At 45.0% G+C, this 21,014-nt stretch overlaps 1 long non-coding RNA gene across 1 annotated transcript; it reads left to right on the top strand.

Moving 5' to 3' along the window:
• Positions 1-4,189: 4,189 nt before the first annotated feature.
• On the top strand, positions 4,190-14,169 carry LOC119374384 (uncharacterized). Its single transcript, XR_005180154.2, has 3 exons — positions 4,190-4,244; positions 10,170-10,338; positions 14,098-14,169. It is a non-coding gene; the product is annotated as an uncharacterized LOC119374384 (long non-coding RNA).
• The last annotated feature ends 6,845 nt before the right edge of the window (positions 14,170-21,014 follow it).

Below are 21,014 nucleotides of genomic sequence, written 5' to 3'. Positions count from 1 at the left end.
TTACAAAGAGGGTTCAACTTAACTTGAGGACGACTCAGCGAGCGATGGAAAGGAAAATGATAGGTGTAACCTTAAGAGACAGGAAGAGAGCAGAGTGGGTCAGGGAACAAACGGGGGTTAAGGATATCATAGTTGAAATTAAGAAGAAGAAATGGATATGGGCCGGCCACGTAGCACGTCGGCAGGATAACCGGTGGTCATTAAGGGTAACTGACTGGATTCCAAGAGATGGCAAACGCGTGAGGGGGAGACAAAAAATTAGGTGGGTAGATGAGATTAAGAAGTTTGCAGGTGTAACGTGGCAGCAGAAAGCACAGGACCGAGTTGATTGGCGGAACATGGGAGAGGCCTTTGCCCTGCAGTGGGCGTAGACAGGCTGATGATGATGATGATGACAATTTATTGCTATCGCAATCATTGCTTCGCCGTTGTGGCGAAACTGGGACTTTTTTATTGCGAGGCATTTCTTAGCCGATCCAAGACATTTTGAGCGCTTCTATCTATCTATCTATCTATCTATCTATCTATCTATCTATCTATCTATCTATCTATCTATCTATCTATCTATCTATCTATCTATCTAGCCGCTTACGTCTGGGTGCTGTCGTGATCGCCTCCCTAACTTGGGGTACACCAAAATTGGCATGGGAGGGTAAGAGGATTTTGACGAATATGACTCTCTGGTCATGAAAGAGACAACGTGAAAATCCTGTCGCGTACGTTGTCAAACCCTTACCTCCAGACAGTGCAGCAAATACCCGTTTACCACGACCCGAGGTGTACAGGTATGAGCCACAGGTGACTGCCAGTTTGTATCTACCAAGGAACGGCGAGAAGAGACATTGATAATTTAAGTGCGAGAGCGTTAAGAAAAACCGAGATCGGTAGCGTTGACCCGACGAATGCAAATAATAAAAATTACGATCCAAGCAGGAATCTAACTCCAGCATTTTGCGTGGCAGTCCGGTATTCTACCTCAGAGTCACGCCAGGTCTAGAAACGGCTTTGGAAGAACACGCTATGCAGGCGTAATATCGGATCAACGTCAACTGTGGTTGTGATGCTGACTAATTTTATAACAAACCAATCAGTTTTACAGATGTACTCCTAGGATGCAGGTGTCATGTCAGGTTAGCGTGAATCGTGGTTCGCGTTGGCCCCGTTTTATACGTGTTTAATAAGCATTACATTTGAATTCCTATGATTCAGCAAGCTATATTCAAGCGATGATTATGGCTTAGCGTTTAGTAAGTGCACGACTTTCACACCAACCACTTGTTGCGCACTTCACATGTTTTGACGACAGGTGCGATTCTACGCTTATGCCACGCAGTATTACATGCATTGATGACAATCTTCGCACCACATGACATTCGTATAGGACTCTTTTTTTAAACAGTTTCAAGCATTATCGTGGCTCGGTGGTAGAATACCTGCTTGCCCCGCAGACATCCTGGGTTCGCTTCTCACTCGAACCAAGGCTTCTTAACAGCAGAGCTGTTTACACTTGGCAAACTCCCGAATCGCCTCGACAAATATCATTATCATGAGCGCGTGCAACGCAATAATTCGGCCGGCGCACGATTTCTTCGTCCTCTTCCCCTTTTTCTCCTTCTCCCCCGAACAAGTGCCCTCGACGCGTGCTCTCCCTGCTCTCCCCCCCTGCACCGATTAGTCTGGCATTGGATGCAAAATCTCGGGTAAACGAGAGAACATGTACAAAGATAGATAAAGAAAGAGGCAAAAAGAAAGACAAGGCGAGCAACAGGGAAAAAAAACGAATACTTTTCCGCTGTTGTTTGAGTAAAAAGTTTTCTTCTCTACGTTCTACAATTGAGGCAAATTGGTATTTTTCCTCTCCAGATTGCTTAATACTGCTATTAAGTTGACAGAGTGAAAAACTGTTTTGAAAAATATTCATTTGAGTCATCTGTTATTAGTCCCCTTGTCCTTCCTCCTGTTCAACTTTTTCGTCCCCCTCTACTTTGGGCGTTTAGGAGAGAGTGAGCAAAACGTACAAAAGAATCTGCTAAGGAAGGCAGTTGCTCTCTTTACGAACGGAAGTCTACTTGTCGGCACGCTGCATCCAGTGACAGTCCCTGCTCAACAATTTTCTCATTAACATGACATATCGTTATTTAACAGTAAGGTAAAGAATGACTGCAGTCAGCACCTCCCAAAACATCATGTTCTGCTAGATGACACAGCTATGCGACTTATATACCAGCTGCAATATCTTCGTCAATCATGAAGAGAGAATAGTTGTAGCAAAATATTTATGCTAATGTAGTTGGTGAAGAGCAGCAATAAGGAACAGCTTCTACAGTGCAAAAGGCATGAAATCCTTGTCATGTATAAAGCAGCTCATCTATCACTTATGTTAGTTGCATTGGGCCGTCGACGCAACTTTTAAAATCAATTGAAAGTGAGAAACCTAATGTCATTTTGCCGGATCGTACGAACTAGTCCTGAAAGAAGACATGGAGCCGGTAAATTGTACTGCACCTGTTATCTGTCTCTTGATCATGTTGGCAAATTTAACATCAGCAGTTCCTCCAGGCGTAAGTAAAAGCTTTGCGGATTTGTGTATGGTCCTCGTTAATAAGGGAGTTCCGGACGTGCTGCTAAAACGGTAATTGTAGTGGAGCGCTTGTAGTTAGAATGTCTGTTCTCTTTCAAAATATAGGTTCTTTGCTGTCGCACTGCTTCTGTACTATATATGCTTCCCGTTTCCACTAGTATTAAAACCAACATTAATATAATTATTAGTAATAGTATCATTATTATTATTATTATTATTATTATTATTATTATTATATTATTATTATTATTATTATTATTATTATTATTATTATTATTATTATCTAGAGAATTTCGTTCTCCTATGCCCTTCCGAATATTGTACACCGCGCTATCTCTTCCTCAACTTGAGTATGCATCTGTGATCTGGAATGGCATTCCTAATTCCAGTAGCAACGCCACTGAGGGAGTCCAGAAAAACGTCCTAAGCATTTACAACCATCGTTTCGCTAGAAATGACTCTGGATCTCGTTCTAACGCTGCTGGATTATTATCATTGCATCACTTTGCTGCCGACGAAATCGCGCTGACCTGTTATTTCTTTTCAAGCTTGTGCATGGTATCATATCCTGCCCTGTACTGCTCACGTAATTCCACGTAAGCTGACCAGAGAGAATATACCTTTTCATGTAACCGCCTGCCTCTGTGAACATTCGACCATTGGCAGAATACAACGTCTTTACAATGCTTACTTGTTGGAGCTAGATGTTTTTCACAGCTCCCAGTCGTTGTTCTGCTCCGAGCTTTGCACTGTACTTACATAGCCTCGTACACTATTGACCTTTTTTTTCCTGCGCATAGCTGTATATGTACAATTTTATAACGTTTTTTATCCCCGATATTTTATTAAGAATGTTGGCCTTTGTTTGTTTCTTTTTTTCGTGCGCCAGTACAAAGACCTTATGGTTGTTCCTGGGCACGTTAAATAAACGTTTGATTGATTGATTTTGATTGATTGATCAACAATTCTCGTGTTTTACGAGCGAATAACACAAAATGATTATGAAGCATGCCGTTGGGGCGGGGGGCTCGGCAGCAATTTTAACCACCGAGGGCTCTTTGACATGCACCTCGGTATGAGTAACCGGGTCTTATTTCATTCGCGTCCCGTGAGACCGTCGTTGCCAGTTGGGAACTAGCTTTATATTTTATCCTTCTGCCATTATTCGAAGCGTATGTCGTCAGTACCGATTGGAAAGTGCCTCTAGGGATTTCCTGTTAAATAAGGCAGTTACGCATATTGAAGTCCTGAATGAAACAGAAACGCCTACAACCTAAAGGAAACATGGTGACCCCTTCGTTGTAGGAATCGGTATAACACGAAAAGCAACTCTGTGTTCACAGAAGTAGCTGATTGTTCATTGTACAGTGATATGCGCGAGCTTGCGCAAGGGGTATTCGAGTTTGGAAGATATAGCGCCGTTTGACGTGAAGGCACCCACGTCGACGGCAGTGGTTTACTTGGACATGATGGGCGCTGGCAATATGGAACCGGTGCTCGCGTGTCTCACTTGACAGATGTGGGCATACTAGTGCACTAACTTTAGGAACATGAAATGACATCTCAGTACCTTACAAATCAATTGCAGAGGTGTGTTCAACTTTTGCAGTTTGATCCAGAAGTGTTGAGGTATCTACAACCCGGTCACAGCAGGTGGAAGCGGGTAAGTAGAAAAAAAAAACGATTATTTAAAATGACGGTGCAGATTAAACTTCGAAAAATAATATCAGTTTGCATTGCAAAACTGAAACTACCTTTGTAGCTGCTGAGGTAAACAAAAGAAATAATTAATGGGGGTGCTGTTATGAACATGACGAAACTAATCGCGCCAACCGAGTTGGGGCCGGGAAGTGATGCAACGTACTGGAACGAATAATTTTTTTTGTAAGGAGCCCTCAAATGCTACCTCAGTAACAAATACTTTAATCAGTGAAAGGTAAAATAACAATTGTGACAACTGAAAGTTGCAAGAAGCTGTCTTATTGCCGACACCCTCTAACAACTCATCCAAATAAACCAATGTAACCAATATTTAAAGTATGATTGTCTAATGCGGCATTGCGACTGAGTGCATTTTCATCTCAGAAAGAGCTCTGTAATTACAGATCTTCTGTTGACTACGTACGTTTGAGTGTATAGGAGGGTCCTCCCTGTCTCGTCGTTGCTATCAAAGCTCTATACCTCGAGTCAGTATAGCCAATTGGTTCAGTTATGGGAATACCCGGCTGTTCCTGTCATCCCAGCCATCCCTCTAAAAACTTTTAACATCCCAAATTACAAGCTGAACTTGCTCTCAAAATGTGCCATAATACTATGTGTTATGAAAATGTGATTTTAGGCTTTATTACACTAACATTTTTCTGCCTTCTTCTGTACGCTGCTACATCAGTCTGCCACCCTGGCGCCTGCACCGATATCAAATCAGTAATTTGGTCAGGTGTCAGCACTATTCTCTGCGATTGATATTTGGAATGAAGACGGGGCACTAGGTATACGGTCAGAGTTTCTTCAATAATAATAAATATCGGTTGCTGTGCCTTGCTTTTCCATCCGTTACGAAACAAGACAGCTGAGGAATGGCACTTTATCGAGACATGTTGCTGGTGCCCTAGGCTCTATTATGCTGCATGCTTTAATCATTAGTCTGGTACTTCTCGTTCCGCAGGTGCGCTTCCGAACAAGTGAACGCATTATCTGCGTCTGCGGTTTTAAATGCTGTTAGGGGTGAGGAAATACGTGCATTGACAAGTTACAATCATATCCATTTTTGATAACGGGACATTGCTATGGTAACACACAAAAGGGAAGAATATAAAGTCATATATCCCTGATAAAGTTAAACCGCGGTGTCTTCTAAACAAGCAGTCACACTGTATGACGAATTGCTGTGCCGTGCTGCAAGCAGTCATCTCCCGGAAGAGTACGAGTTTCCTCACTAGCACAGGTAAAGTCCCTCAAACTGGGAGGTCAATGTTTCGAGAGGTGGACATCGCCACTTTTGGCGCATCGTCATTCATGGTGGGTATGTTTCAGAGAGTTAATTGATGACGTCACGCGATGTCGCTGCAGGTATCTCCCATCCGCAGGAAAGGAACTGAAGAAGCCAAGAGCAAGGCCGTTTCGCGCATGTGAGCATGCTGGCAGGGATAATGGTGTTTTAATTATATAAGTTGGCAGTTTGCTTTGAATCCTCCTCCGGCTAGTCGTCATTCACAAGGACTGTCTCCCACCAGAGCAAGCCATTTACTCTTTCTATTAATGTTTTCACTTTTTTTTCCCATTCTTATTTTTTTTTGACCTCTACGTATAGCAAGCATTCAACTCATTCGTATTTTGAAGCGTGAGTTATATACGCGTCCCTAAGACACGGTTCTTCAACCATTATGCTCACATACGCGAAATAACCTTGGTCGTCCCCTTTACAGTGTCATCTCTTGTGGACTACAAGTAACGGAACTGACACTAGGTGGCGTTAACTAGCAACCGTCTACAGCTCTTTCGCCAAGGTTGACGAAGCGCTTCTTGACAAAGACAGGTCCACACATCAAACCGTCGGCCATCAGTCTGCGGTGCGGCCATTTATCTCGGCGCAAATAATTTTTATTGCACATTGCGCTTCCATCTCTCGGCTTCCATCTTTGACATCGAATTCTTGTTATTGAATGACAACAACGAGTGAGCAACAGCTGCAACTATTTCTGCAATATGGTTTTTCAAGGAAACAAGCTTTAGCCTGACACATCAACCGAAAATGCGAGTCTACGCAATGCACGACCTCTCACAAAATTCTACCTTTTGCATAATTCGTTAAAAAAAAAGTTGCGCCGGAATTCTCTGCTTCGTGTCTTTATTAAAGGGACTGTCTACCACTCGGAAAAATTTTTTTGATTGTGGTGAAAATGAGAAGATAATCGTCACATCGGCGGCAATGAACGCGCTTTCGTCCCATAAAAAAAGAATTAGAATTTTAATCTGATGTTGAAGGAGGAGGAATAAACTTTATTGCTGATAAATGGGAGTGGGAATGGGGGAACCAGGCTGGACGGGGGGCTAGATTGGGACCCAGGGGGCCGCAACACTAGCTAGCGGTCATTCTTTCACGGTTTTCAACATCAGATTAGGAAGCCTGGGAGAGGTCCTTAATCTGATGTTGAAACCCGTGAAAGAATGACCGCTAGCGTCACCCAACAGCAAAGTGGTCGCAATTCCCGCAATCTATTGGTGTGACAGACTATCCACGCAGGTGGACTTATTTTGCTTAAAAACAAACATGTAGAACTTGAGAGTGTATTTTCCGCTTTTGAAACAGCTTTCGATTGCGTCAAAAAGTAACTTTTGCTGTTTTTTTTTATTTCACGCGCACAAAAAGACGCCTGGCGGCGCTGCCGACGCCGCCGCTTTCGAGTTCGTCTGCTTGAACACCCCGCGCTGGTTGTGCTGTTACGCTGCACTGTCGTTATGGGATGTCTCGCGCGTGCTGCGCTGTTAAGGCATGCATTTATCATCGCTACATCAGTACAGGAGTTTCGTTACATCGTTTGCCTGCAAGACCGTTACAGAAACGTCTGTGGGAAGATGCCCTCGGGTACAGTTTGTCGTCTTACAGCCGAGTGTGTTCCAATCGCTTTCTCGCTTCGGACTACCAAGCGCCTTGTGCACACAAGAGAAAGGATTCGAAAGCGGCTCAAGAGTACAGCTGTTCCTTCTGTTCGGCTGCACGTCACGAAAAGCAAGGTACGATACTTCAGAATGTTTCATGCGGCAATGTACGTATGCCGTACATTTCAATACCGGCATCCTCGCCATTGACGTTCACATCGATGTAGGCCACCCTTAGAACGATGGTGTCGAGACAAAGTTTACTGAAGTCGTCCTCCAACTGTGACGCAGAGCTTCTCACTACGTATAACGGGGACGTCCCAACAGCATACGCACTCTATTGCTGTGGGCATTGCAGTGCAGCGTTTGCAACGGCACCTGCGTGACAGGTTTGCATGAATTAGAACCCAGTCGTTCAGTGCGTACTTACCAGTCTACATTTCCAAGGCGCCGAGCTTGCGGTGACAGAGGCCTGTCAAAGTCTGGGTCATCGCTTGTGCTGGCGCTACTCGAAGAATCATCGCGGTCCGGTGCGTCGACGTAGGGGTCTAAGTTTTGTTCCCTCATGCGTTCCAAAATTCTCTTTTCTAATTCGCTTAGGTTTCCCAACGGGATGTCTCGTCTCTTGATACGGTCTGCTACAGCGCCGACAGCGCCAAAAGCGCTGTTTTGTTTTTTCCGGGTCGACTTGGCTTGGATTGTGGCATCAGTGCTAAAATAAACGCATAGACTGCAATCATAGCAAAACGAGTGTTCTGTAATCGTATAATAAGGCTAATAATCGTATAACAGTCCCTTTAATAATATAATATTATATTATAATATAATATATATTAACATTATAATATAATAACCGTATAACCCTTATGAAAATGTCAGACAAGTTCAAAAAGAAAGTCTAATGACTTTTGACATATCAATCATTTGACGCTCTAATGTCATTCAAAAACATATTGGCCACCGTCATTCTGATGCGTAACAACATTCTGTTTTGGGCATATATGTAAGTGCACCATGAATACGAACCATGCATAAGGACAGTCCCTAATTTTTATCACAACAATAACGAACTTTTTTTTTTTCTGTACGTCACCCATTGTCCACAGTTCCAATTCTTCTCCATCCCCCCAAATCCGCGACGCCGTGCGAGTAATCCCCACTCTCCTCCGTTAATTTCTACTGGACAAATGGGCAACACGGGCCTCTGAGCGAGTGTTCGCAGTGGCACTTGATCTTATCTGTTCATATTTGCATATGCGATCGACTCATGCTTTTTAAAAATAAGGAAATGCTTACTTCTATATATACGGCAGGTAATGTAGTAAACCTTGCTGCGGTCGTCAGCAATTCTTCGATCACCGGTGCATGGGCGATATATGTAAAATATTTACGCATTCTACTGAAACATGATATTTGTGTACATTGCAACACAAATTGTTTATTGCGTGCCTCTGAAAGACAAACTTGTCTATTGTGATAAACTCATTTTACGGTGGCAATTAAGGCTATTTAACTTCTTTGTTGTGATGCGCGTTTTGACATTAGGAACGGCAACTGAAAGTATGAACACTTCAGTCACCAGAAATTAAAACGCACATGGTCATTTGACTCTCTGATGTACACTTAATGTTAAACGACATTAGGCTTTGCATGTCTAATGTCTGTCTAGTGACTCATGAGGAGCGCACTTAGTGGACATTAGACACTCAAGACTCATTTTCATAAGGGAACAGTCCCTTTAAGGCCCGTTTAAGACTTAATAATGCAGCTGATAGGGCTAGTTGATTATTCACACTGATGATCAACAGGAAACACACAGGACAAGCGCTGGACAAGCCAGCAAGCAGCGCTTGTCCTTTGTGTTTGCTTTTCGTTGGCCGAGCTTTTTCGCGCCAGGTGTCTTCAGTATCTTTTAGGATGTTTCATTGGTAAGTCCTGTATGTTCGCGCTTGCAAAATTACCTCAATAAATATTGCCAGTCTATTTTCAGGTATATGTCGTGAGAAAAAAAGAAAAAAGATCAGAAGAAGCGAACCACAGCGCAGTCCTAACTATATATTCAAAGCAAAGTAGCTACACCTTGCTGACAAAACGATACTCCAGACCTGCAAATGTTTTTTTAAAGGAAAGAAGTGTTCTCAAACATCTATGCAGCATTTACTTTGTATCAGTTCTCTGCACTGTGGTTCTGCCTTCCATGGAACGCCTTCAAACCAACCGCTTCTGCAAGGTCCACTAGGCTAGACTGCATGTGCTCTTTGGATTGTCCGAATATATAGCATTGTCACGTGTTTGCGATATTCTGCGCCCGACGTTAGCCACATGGCGAGGACGATCGCGTATTTCTCTACGATTTTCACAGAAACATGTAACTGTGATTTGTACGAGAGACGTCAATAACGACAGTGATTCATTTACGTTTATGGCTGGTATTTGTGGCACGGTCGAATTTAGTAACGGACAGGAAGTAGCAGTACTGTGTTAGCGATAGCAATAAAATAACACATGTGCCAACTAAAGCTAGCAGGATCCGATGGAAGATTATTACTAAGATATTATGAATATAGAAACAATAACGATCATTATGCATGCTGCTTAATGAGTGATTCAGTTCTAACAAAGTTGAAATGTACCAACGTTTATGAATCCGTGAGAATACAGACGTAAATATATTGAATATTTGTCTATATTGGTGTTGTAGTTCGTGTAAAGCAAAAAACGACTAGGTATAAGTGTTGTAACATAACTAGGAAACCACTGCACTTCTCCCACTTCATGTAATGGGCTGGCTACACAAGGGGTATACCATAATAAATAACCGACGATATTGCCACTTGCGAACGGGTTCTCAGGGGGGGTGAAGTAGAGTTCCTTGCCCAGAAATAATTAGGTGGCCTTGATGAAATTATCTAGTTCACTAGCCTAAGGTTAAGCCAAATGTTGCTAGACAGGAATGCCAACGAAAACGCGATCGACCACTCCTTTACAGCAAATAGGCTCTCCGTGTACTGCCAACATTCAGTGTCCCAGCGAATCCTGCTGCTTGGACAGGGGCCTCGGCTATCCCACTTGCCGACCACTTGCAAGAGTTGGCCAGGGGTGCAGCCGCCATCACAACCATCGAGTCTTTTATGGTTTCTGTCCCTGTGAACCTCATGGTAACATAAGTGTTTACCTTATTCATCAGCCAAATTTTGCTCACCATGGTGGTCTTGTGGTTATGGTGCTTAACTGCTGAGCTGAATGTATTGAGGCATGTGTGTTTGCTTGTGGCCCGTGTGTTTAGATTCAGGTGCACGTTAAAGAACCCCAGATGAACGAAATTTCCGAAGCCGTCTACTACGGCCTCTCTCATAATCATATTATGGTTTCGGGACCAAATACACCAACAATTATTATTATCAGCCCAATTTTCTTGATTTACAGCACTGAGTCTGCCGTACTGTCGTAGCTTGTGTGACATGACAGGCCGAGCCGCGATACATACTACTCGAATTGACGCCTCTCCGACATACGGCACCACACCAAATGACATACTCCAGGCAAATACGCTCGGATGACGAACAAAATCCCCTGTCCATCTCAACCTCAACGGGCGACAGACAAGAGACTTGCGCGCCGTATACAAACACCCAAACACGCTTACATAAGCTTCACAAAATTTTTCAGGATCAACACAAAGACATTGGTCCTTCCATGGTGCGACTCCGCACTGACAGTCGAAGACATAAAATATCGCACGCCGCGTCCGGGCGACGCCGTCTCGCCGCTGCTCACAGATAATCTCATCGATTTGTAGTGTGAGGCGCGACTCTCCGAACTGGACTTGTGAGGTAAATTGATCAGGCCCAGTGAGCTACAATAGTTATTGGGGCCCTGGGAGTGAGGCTTCAACTGCAGTAACCAGCAATCAACTAGCTTTGCTTTAACAAAGTTGTTTCGTTTGAGTTTTAGGGGCGAAGCTCCTTATGCCGTGGGTCTGTCCATCCTCCATTTGTAGGTTTGTTTGTAGTAGCCACGTCTAGTTCGTGAGAAGCGCGCGTTCTGGTATGCAGTAGAAGAACAAGACGACGTTGACGAGTGACACTCTCGTTGCGTGTTCGTCTGTGTGGCGTTCATTCTTCTTTACTACGTCTCGTGTTTTCAACGACACCCGAAGACAACATTTCAGAGGTAACGCGCCATGAGGCTCCCTCTTGGCACGCTTTCTCTTTAGCTCGGAGTCGTCAGATGGAAGACGAGGCTGCGGAACGGAGGGCACGGAAGGCGGCGGCAGCGCGCGCTCGCAGACAGAATCCTGAGGCGAGAGCCCGCGAGGCCGAAGCTGCACGTTGATGCCGCGAAGCAGATTCAGCCGTTCGAGCCCGCGAAGCCGAAGCTGCTCGATGAGCTGCACGGCTGCGGCGAGAAGACCCCGCCGTTCGAGCCCGCGAGGCCGAAGCTGCTCGACAAGCTGCACGGCTGCGGCGCGAAGACCCCGCCGTTCGAGCCGGCGAGGCCGAAGCTGCACGGCTACGGCACGAATCGGATCTTCAAAAATGTGAAGGGCCGTAAAGCGGCGAGAAAGCGCGCGTACCGGCAGGCAGCCCGAGGCTGTGCGAGCACGTGAAGTGGCTGCAAAACGCATCAGGCGGGCTCTGCCCGAAGGCGCCGACGCGCGCTTCGAGCGGGACTTCCTTGATAACAGTTTCGGCCGTAGTTGCGGTGTGTGCGACAGGTTGTGGTTCTCAAACAATCTAGTCACAATATCTTCCATCAAGAAGGACCACGCTCGCGCTAATGCCATCGCCGTGCTGCAGTGCGAGTTCGCTTCGCCCCACTCATCATCATTCACCACGTGGATATGCTGTGATATTTTTATTATACACTGTGTTTACCAGTGAGAACCATCCTCCTAACTTAATAATGAAGGTAAAAGTGCGGAAAGACGTGTCAGCTGTGATAAAATATCATTTTTGAACGTGTACACTGCGTTTCCTATTCTTGTACCGTAATTGTAGCCTCCGCAATCTGAACACCACACCGATAGCTGGAAGATGGGGTAGCATTTGTTTCAGAGCTGAGGCACCAGTCATGGTGTAATGTGAGCACGCAGTAACGACACGGTACAGTAAAGTACACAAACGAGTGCTTCACTCTCAACTGTTTATTTTTTTGTAAAATACAGAACATAAAAGCACCAGGAGTAGGTGCTGACCATTCGCGAATCTAGCCATGAATTATAAGAAAAGCAGAAAAAACCACATAAAAAGCTCTTGCGGAATGCAGACAAAACAGCAGTGTCACAGTAGTCGAGACCAAAATGACATAGTTTACAGGGGCTGTAATCGGAGTCGAAATATTTGCTTTATCTAAATTTCGCGGAAACTTCTTTATCTCTTTTTTTTTCAATTTGTGACTTCTTTGGTATATCCTTAATGCAGACTGCTGGTGCCTATGTGTCCTGTGTTTTCTAAAAATAAACAGTTCAGAGTTCAGCCCACAGCTGTCTTTCACTGTGTCAATGTCATTCCCGCGCGCAGAAATTTCACCACAAACTGTAACCAACTCACCCAAATTTTAGTTCTACAGCGAAAGAACGAACACTTCAAACAATCACCTGAACCTATACGGCCACCCAAAACTACCGCTATCAATAGGAACGTTTCCCAGTACCCGAACGTAAACTTCTAATTACCGTTCGTATATATATGTGTGTGTGTGTGTGTGTGTGTGTGTGTGTGTGTGTGTGTGTGTGTGTGTGTGTGTGTGCGTGTGTGCGTGTGTGTGTGTGTGTGTGTGTGTGTGTGTGTGTGTGTGTGTGTGTACATATATATATATAAAGCATAACGAACTCTGAACAATCAGACCCAGCTATTTCGATAAAAGACTTCACCGTAGCCACATTAACGTTACAGCTACTGTTTAAACTTGGGCATATCAATGTTGATATAATATGTAACAATGTCATCTTTATAACAGGCACACTCTGTGCCACATTGTTCCCGTCTGCTACATATTTCTGCATATTCATTGGAAACCGTTTCTGGAACAACGAGGAATGCTTCGTACTCCGCCAGGAAGACAGGCGTAACGAGAAAGTGCTGTGGATGTGTCCTCACCACTGGTGAGGTTGAGTTCATGAGGTTCTGATAATAACACTCAGTTCGGTTGTGGTTGCGTTATATATCCTAATTTTAGTCACATTTTCGTCTTTCCCTTAAGAGCACCAAGTCGGGCTAGGTTGGTTTAGATTCATAATTACGAATAAACTGCGCTAAAAACACAAAGACAAAGACGAGGAAAACACGACCCGCGTAGTCCTGTTTTCCTCGTCTTTGTTTTTGTGTTTTTAGTGCAGTTTTAGTCGTAATTATGTTTCCCTTAAGATAACAGAGCTCAGCCTGTTTTCAGGCACGTCACGGCCTCTCACATTTTGCCGCTGAAGCGAAGTCGTTGACAGCGCATGAAAAAACGGCCGCTAATTACACACTGAAGTAGACAGAGTGAAATTGGCAGGTTCGAGAGTCGAAAAGGATATATAAAGCATCACAAAAATGCACAGAATCTATGAACAACCAAAAAAGAAAACTTGCACAAATGCAACTGAACAGTAAGGTTGAAATGTAAATAGGTGACGCGGTTCTTTTTGATTTTATTTTTTTTTTTGTTATTCCCTTCATTGGTACTGCGTTTACATTTTTTTTTCAAAGTGAACCGACCAGCCGAAGCGGGCACTTTTCTATGATAAACGTTGCTGTGATGCGATGCGTTTGAGTTCTAATAAATTATAGAGATAATATTTTCCGACGATCGCTGAACTTTTCCTTGCTCTGTCAACATAAGTCGAAAGGACTTATTTTAGTAAATCGTGTCAAGAAATATCAATCGAATGTGTTCGTCACGCTGCTTACATTCATGATGTATTTGTGTTTCAGGACGCTGTCACCCAATGAGACGCATTTGTGAGAGAATAAATTAGTGTTCGGCCTTGACGCTGGTACTTGTGGGCTACGAAAATCGCACTGCTTTCTGTACAGATTTTTGCCTGTTGAATGCATACATCTCTCTGCCTGTTTGCTTTTTTGCCTTCCTCATTAAATATCTTTCCTTGCAATGAGTCGCAGAATGTCGACGAAAGTATCGCACTAATATCCTTAACAAAATTATGGCAGCTTTGCGCTTGTGGTGCCAAGCCTGAAAAAAAAAACGCAGCTGGGTGGCCTTCTTGTTTCTCTTCTCTTGTTCGGGCTTTCTTCCATTTTTCTCTTTCTCTGCTTTTGTATCTCTTTCTTGTTATTCGTTTTTTCCATTTCTTTATTTCTCTCTCTATCTATATTTTTGTCTTTCTCCCCTCTTTCTATCTTTATTTCTCGTTTTGCCCTTCTGTCACTCTCTCTCACCGCTTCTTTTCTCTATTTTCTGTGTGTTCCCATATTTCTCTTTTTCTTCCTCTTTCTGCTTTGCTCTCTGTTTTTACTAAATCCTTTCCGTTCTCTTTCTTCTATTTATCTCTCTCTTTGGGTGTCTTTCTATCGGTTCTTTCTATCTCTACCTCTCTGTTTGTTCTCTATCTCTATTTCTCTCTTTCTTCTCTTTCTGTCTTGCTCTATGCTTTTCCTATCTCTTTTTCGTGTCTATTTCTTTGTATCTCTTTCAGCCTCTTTCTACGTTTTTCTCTGTCTCTATCTTTTGATATCTTTATTCCCTTTATTAGGGGCGAAGCTCCTTAATGCAGCACCCGTTCGTCCCTCGTAGTCATAGTCGTAGTCGTAGTAGTCGTAGTGCGTAACCAGTCTTACGCTTTCACCTCCAAGGTGGTGCCGGTGGGAGATTTTTCCTGTGCGTTGTTGAACAATAAAAAATTCGCAGCGTTAGCTAAAAGCCGACTTCTTCTGTCTCTCATTCCCATTAGCAGCCATTCTTTACCTCCAAGGTAGTGCCTGGTGAGATTTTCTCCTGTGCGTGATTAAACAATAAAAATTTTGTTCAAAACGCCGTTTATTGATGAAATAACCAACGAAAGACGCCAGATGTTTTGTAAAAGCAAAACGAAAGAACGCCAGATGTTTCTGAAGCAAAACGAAAAGACGCCAGCTGCTTAACGAAGACGCCAGATGTTTTCTAAAGCAATGGTTTTTCTAAACACTGAAAATTCACAGCGTACATGTAAAATTAAAGTGGAGCTGCAAGTCGTCATAACTCATCGAACCTTTTAGATACACGCGCCCCGATCTCACGTCGGTGATGATGTCCTTGGCAGAATTCCGGAAGATTCACGGTTTACCGATGAACCTCCGCAGCTTCGCCCACTCATCATTCACTCAGTGGATGCTGTGATTTTTTTGTTTCATTTTTCCTTTCTCTTCCCATCGCTTTCTTGCTGACTGATCCTTTCTTTCTCTCTCTGTCTATGTATATCTGACTCTCTAGCCTTTTATGTCCTTAATCTCTTTATTTCTCTCGATTTTTCTCTTCCAATTTCTTTCTATTACTTTCATTCCCTCTATTTTCTATCTCTTCTTTCTTTTTTTCTATCTTTTCTTTCTCTCTCTCTCTCTCTCATTTACGTGTTCGTTTTCGTTTGACGCCCTCGCCTGCTGTACACGGTAGTGGGGCTTGCCCAATTGCTGTGCCGCATGCCCACTTAAGTTTTCTGGTGACGCCGCACAAACTATGGGGAGCGACAACAGCTTTGCTGCTAAAAAAGGAGCTCACAGTCAACCTTCTGACCAAGGTAAGTCACACTGCGTTTTCTCTCTCTTTCGTAAATTCACCTTTTCGGTACAGCCGTGGGCAAGCACATGTGACCAATGTTTACTTGATTTAGGCATGAGACACTAATTATATACTTGTTTTGGAAGACAATATTATTTAAATTGTTAACCACTAATACTCGATAATAATGTTCGCATACTATTGCTCAGACGTTTTTCACAAATTTACTCGCCCTACGCGTTCACAGAGCGCTACAGTTCGGACACCACCACACTGGCAAGGCGTGTACAAAGTAGAGCGATGGCGTATCGCATGAACAATCTGATAACGTAAATTTGGGTTCATAATATTTGTGTTACACGTCTTTTCAATAATTAGTATACTTTGAGGCCATTTATTTAATTTGGTGACAGCAAGAGAAATAAGATTTTTTCTGGGTTGGATGGATGGATGGATGCGAAACTTTACGGTAAGTCCTGAAGTGCACGACTCAACGCGCAGCGGGCCGCTCCCACGTTGGGACAGTCAGGCCAAGCCCGACCGCCGCTTCGTGGCCCCCTGGACAGCCCATAGTTGAGCCCCGACATCGGGTAGAAAAAATTTTATTTCAGTTGTGAATAGAATATAGTTGACCATAAGAACCTTCAGAGAGGTACGTACATGAACGCTCAGCTAAATCTCTGAATACACGTTTCACTTTCGTCTTATACCGATTCCTATGACGGAGGGATCAGCCGTGTTTTTTCTTGCTTCCCAATTGTTATGCCTTCACTTTAACGCAAGTGTGGTTTGACCTTTTGGGGATTAATGGGCCTGCAACAACCATTAATGCTTTTAACGAAGAACGGCACCGGATCTAACAGTTAGTCCCACAGAACACTTTAATGAACGAACATTTAGTCCTCACATTGACATCTTACTGGGCAACTGTTGGTCCTTATAGGTAACCTCAATGCAATAACATGTAGTCCTTACATTTACACCTCACCAGGCAACTGCTATCCCCTGAGTTGGACCTCGCCGGACGAACGGTCAGTCCAGTCAAATACTCCATTAGGTCGTTTTTATCCCCAGTTCAAGTAATCCGTTATTCCCGAGAGATCATTTTGTACCGTCGCACAGCGCAAGACTTTTTCCGGGTGTTTTTTTCCGCGGTGAGTAACAAATAGCGTGGAGAAGAACACGCGAAAACATATTTATAATAGCTGTCTCACTGCTTTCGCAGGCTGCTGGTTAACCATCTGTACGGCAAGCTTTTCACAATCGTAAGTCACTTTGACTGTACTTGATGTACAATAGTCTTGAGATCAAATATATGCATAAGTTTTATGACGCGATGCACGCAAAGCAATTTTTGCAGCCGCGTGCTGCCAACAAGATCGATGAGCGGAAGCGAAACGTACAATCGCGTCCACAAGCCCCGCCGCTGAGTTTCCAAATGAAATTAATCATTGCCGTTAGAACGGCATCGTTTTTCAGAAATTCTTCGGGATTGCGAAAAGCTTGCGTGTGCATTTTTTTCGAGGTGTTCATCAAACCTGTAACATCAGAGCGAAGTGACCTGTGCATTCCGCGTTCCTCACCGCACAAGTAATGATGACCGAGCAACATGTTTAAAAGCTACGTCATGCTAAACATGCGGTCATGTGCAGCAACGATGGCGTCACTCGCTTACGACAGATATCACTTGCAGACACGGTACGTATACTTAGAGTGTCGTTGAGTTCATACGGTTTTCTGTAGCGCGCACATTATTTCGTAAAGCATCGTTGACATACAGTAACGGAGCCGAAATATAACCTCTCACACTACGGCAATAATGAGGTAGCGATAATTTCGCGCATTCCATGGTTTGGGCTAGTGTTTTGGTCTGATATCGACTACTGTGCAGTCCATGACTTCATCCGGTGAAAGTGGCATGGAATGTACGTCCGCACGTCATATCTCTTCCTATGCTAACACACGGCTTGCCCTCTTCCGGGCACCACCTTCAATCGCACAGCACGCCACCAATAGTTCGTGGGCCATTGCGAATGTCGATCTCGACACACCCACCAAGACGCCACCACGAACACAGCGGGAACAATGATGTTTCGTACTACGCTGAAAAATTTCATTTCCGAGAACATGAAATTTTCTATTCTCGGGCATTTTTCCCTGCTTATTTCGAAAAAATCCCAGCACATTGTTACGTAAAATGACACGAGGCGTGACTATTTACAAGTGTATTTACACTGATGTGCACAGCATCGACCAAGATGGAGGACAGCACCCACAGCAGACAGACGGGCCAGTCTTTGTCGTCTTCTGCAAGCAGAATGTCTGCCTCTTGATGGCTTAGCTACGTAGCAATACCCCCGGCGGTAAAGCGCCGTCTCGGTGCACTTTAAACATGTTCTTCAGAAGGAGGGCGGTATTGTTTTAGCCGACTGACGTGCACTACGTCAGTGGGCGTGTTTGCAGGCGGGTTAGTCTCGGAAACGCGAACGATCTCGTTGGTGACGTTCGTTACTTGGCGGACGATACCGTATGGACCCATGTAGCGGGATAACAACTTCTCGGACACGCCAACACGACCAACTGGGCACCACAGGAGAATAGGGAACCAGGCGAGAAACGAACGTCGACATGTCTGCGGTCGTAGAGTTTTCTGAGTTGCTTGTGAAGCCGACGGCCTAGAGCGGGCGATCTGACGCGCGTGGTCGGCACCAGTGATAGCATCCCGCGCGTATTCGCTCGGCGGAGATGTAGTAGCCGGAAGTAGGGTGTCCAGTGGTAACGTCGGATCACGGCCATAGAGATATAAAAAGGTGAGTAACCGGCGGTATCATGACGCGATGAATTGTAAGCGAAGGTCACGTGAGGTAGCGCCAGGTCCCAGTCATGGTGGTCAGACGAGACATGCATGGAGAGCATGTCCGTGAGAGTGCGATTTAGGCGCTCGGTGAGGCCATTTTTGGGGATGGTAGGAAGTAGTCAACTTGTGCTGCGTTGAGGAAGAGCGTAAAAGATCGTCAATTACTCGGGACGAAAATGCGCAGCCACGATCGGTGAGCAGTTCGCGAGGAGCGCCATAGTGTAGATGACGCCGTGGAGTAAAAGTCGGCAGCGGCAGTAGCAGTGCTGGTGGGGAGCGCTCGAGTGATGGCGTAGCTGGTCGCATGATCTATAGCAACGGCGACAATTTGTTGCCAGGTTTGGACTCTGGAAAAGGGCCGAGAAGGTCTACACCAACACCGAAGAAAGGTTCGTAGGATGGAGATCGGTTCGAGTAGGCCAGCAGGGGTGCGGCAGTGGCTTCCGAACGCTGGCATTTAGCGAAGGCGCACGAACGTGGAACGGACCGGGCGCCACGCCAAAGAAGCGGCGCCGTAACCGGTCGTACGTGTGAGATATGCCCAGGTGGCCGGCAGTGGGCTCGTCGTAAAAGCTCATGCAGGACCGTTGAACGCAAATGTTTAGGCACGACGAGAAGCAACTCAGGGCCATCTGGCGGAACGCTACGACGGTACAGCGTGCCATTCAAGAGGACGAACATGCGGAGTGACGCGTTGTTAGGGGCAGATTCGAGACGGCCAATGAGTGATCGCAAGGAAGCATCGCGACGTTGTTCGTCACCAATTTGAAGAAACTGAGACATGGACATGACGCTGGTGCTAGGCTCGATAACCGATCCGTCTGGCTTTTCAACAAGGTAACGGGACGAGCAATCGGCGTCCAGATGGAGGCGTCCAGACTTGTAGGCATCTGAGTAGGAGTACTTCTGAAGACGCAGCACCCACCGACCAAGTCGTCCAGTACGGTCCTTCAGTGAAGAAAGCCAACAGAGCGCGTGATGATCTGTTACGACACGGAATGGGCAGGTTACATGTAAGGGCGGAATTTTGAAACCGCCCAGATAAGGGCAACGCATTCCCGTTCTGTTATAGAGTAGTTGCGTTCAGACTTCGAAAGGAGCCGACTTGCGCACGCAATAACACGATCAGTGCCCCGCGGAGTTTGGGCCAATACTGCGCCGATGCCGTGACCACGAGCGTCAGTGCGCACTTCTGTAGGAACATCTGGTCAAAATGTGTAAGAATAGGTGGTGTCGCTAGAGCGGTGACTAGCTGAGAAAAGGCGTCAGCTTGGAGAGGACCCGAACAAAACTAGACGACTTGTTTGAGAAGATCAGTGAGTAGGCGTGCGAGTGCCGCAGTTTTTCACGAAACGGCGAAAGTACGAGCACAGGCCCACGAAAGTGCGAACATCATAGACAGAGCGAGGAACGGGAAAGTTCATTACACCGCGGACTGTGGCCGGGTCTGGTCGTACACCGGAAGCGTCAACGAGGTGCACAACACAGTGGTGGTGGTTAGGATATCCTAATGATGGCTTTGTGCTATGCAGCAACACACGGTTTGGCAGCTGTCAGTGTTGGCTAATTCTGGTTAATCTAGACAAACTTGTCTATCGCTGCCTTACGGTGGTTAAGTGGTTACCAATGTTGCCTAAAGCTGGCTAGCACTTGCTGATATTGCTTAGCGGCGGCTAAGTAGAGGCTCAATGTCGGCTACGGCCTCATTATTTTGGTAATTCATGCGATGTTTGCTAGCACTGGACAATATTGACTGATGCTGCACAGTGCTAGCTAACGTTTTCGACAGTTAGGTACTGCAGCCTATCCGCTCTTACAGCGTTATAAATAATAGAGATGCACCGCTTGGGCTCCGGCGCTTACGGCGTTCCGTTTCTTGACACTGCATGAATGCGCTGACGAACGTTGATATATATATATCAAGGCGTCGGAGCACTATATGTGTGGATTCAAGTGTTATTCGCGCTCATCGCATGTGCCGATGACACATTGGACGATGAATTTGGTTTTTTGGTCTGCCAAACTTGAACTTGCTTTTTGAACATGCTTTTTTGGCATGTGCTCTTTAAACACCCCTTAATTACGCTACTCCTCGATTTATACTAACATGCAAAACTAATTCGTAACACTTCACTTGTAGTCAAACAATGCGCAATCTTCGTAGCGCTCGCCTTCGTCCCTTCTTTTGTCTTGCGTCAAAGTTTTGCGTTACTTTAACAGGACTGCACCACCAACTAGGCCAGCTTCACGCACATTCCCAGAATGTGTGCCATCCATAGA

The sequence above is a fragment of the Rhipicephalus sanguineus genome, chromosome 11 (assembly GCF_013339695.2).
Source record: "Rhipicephalus sanguineus isolate Rsan-2018 chromosome 11, BIME_Rsan_1.4, whole genome shotgun sequence".
Taxonomy (NCBI): Eukaryota; Metazoa; Arthropoda; class Arachnida; order Ixodida; family Ixodidae; genus Rhipicephalus; species Rhipicephalus sanguineus.
This window is presented reverse-complemented; position numbering and strand designations above follow the sequence as displayed.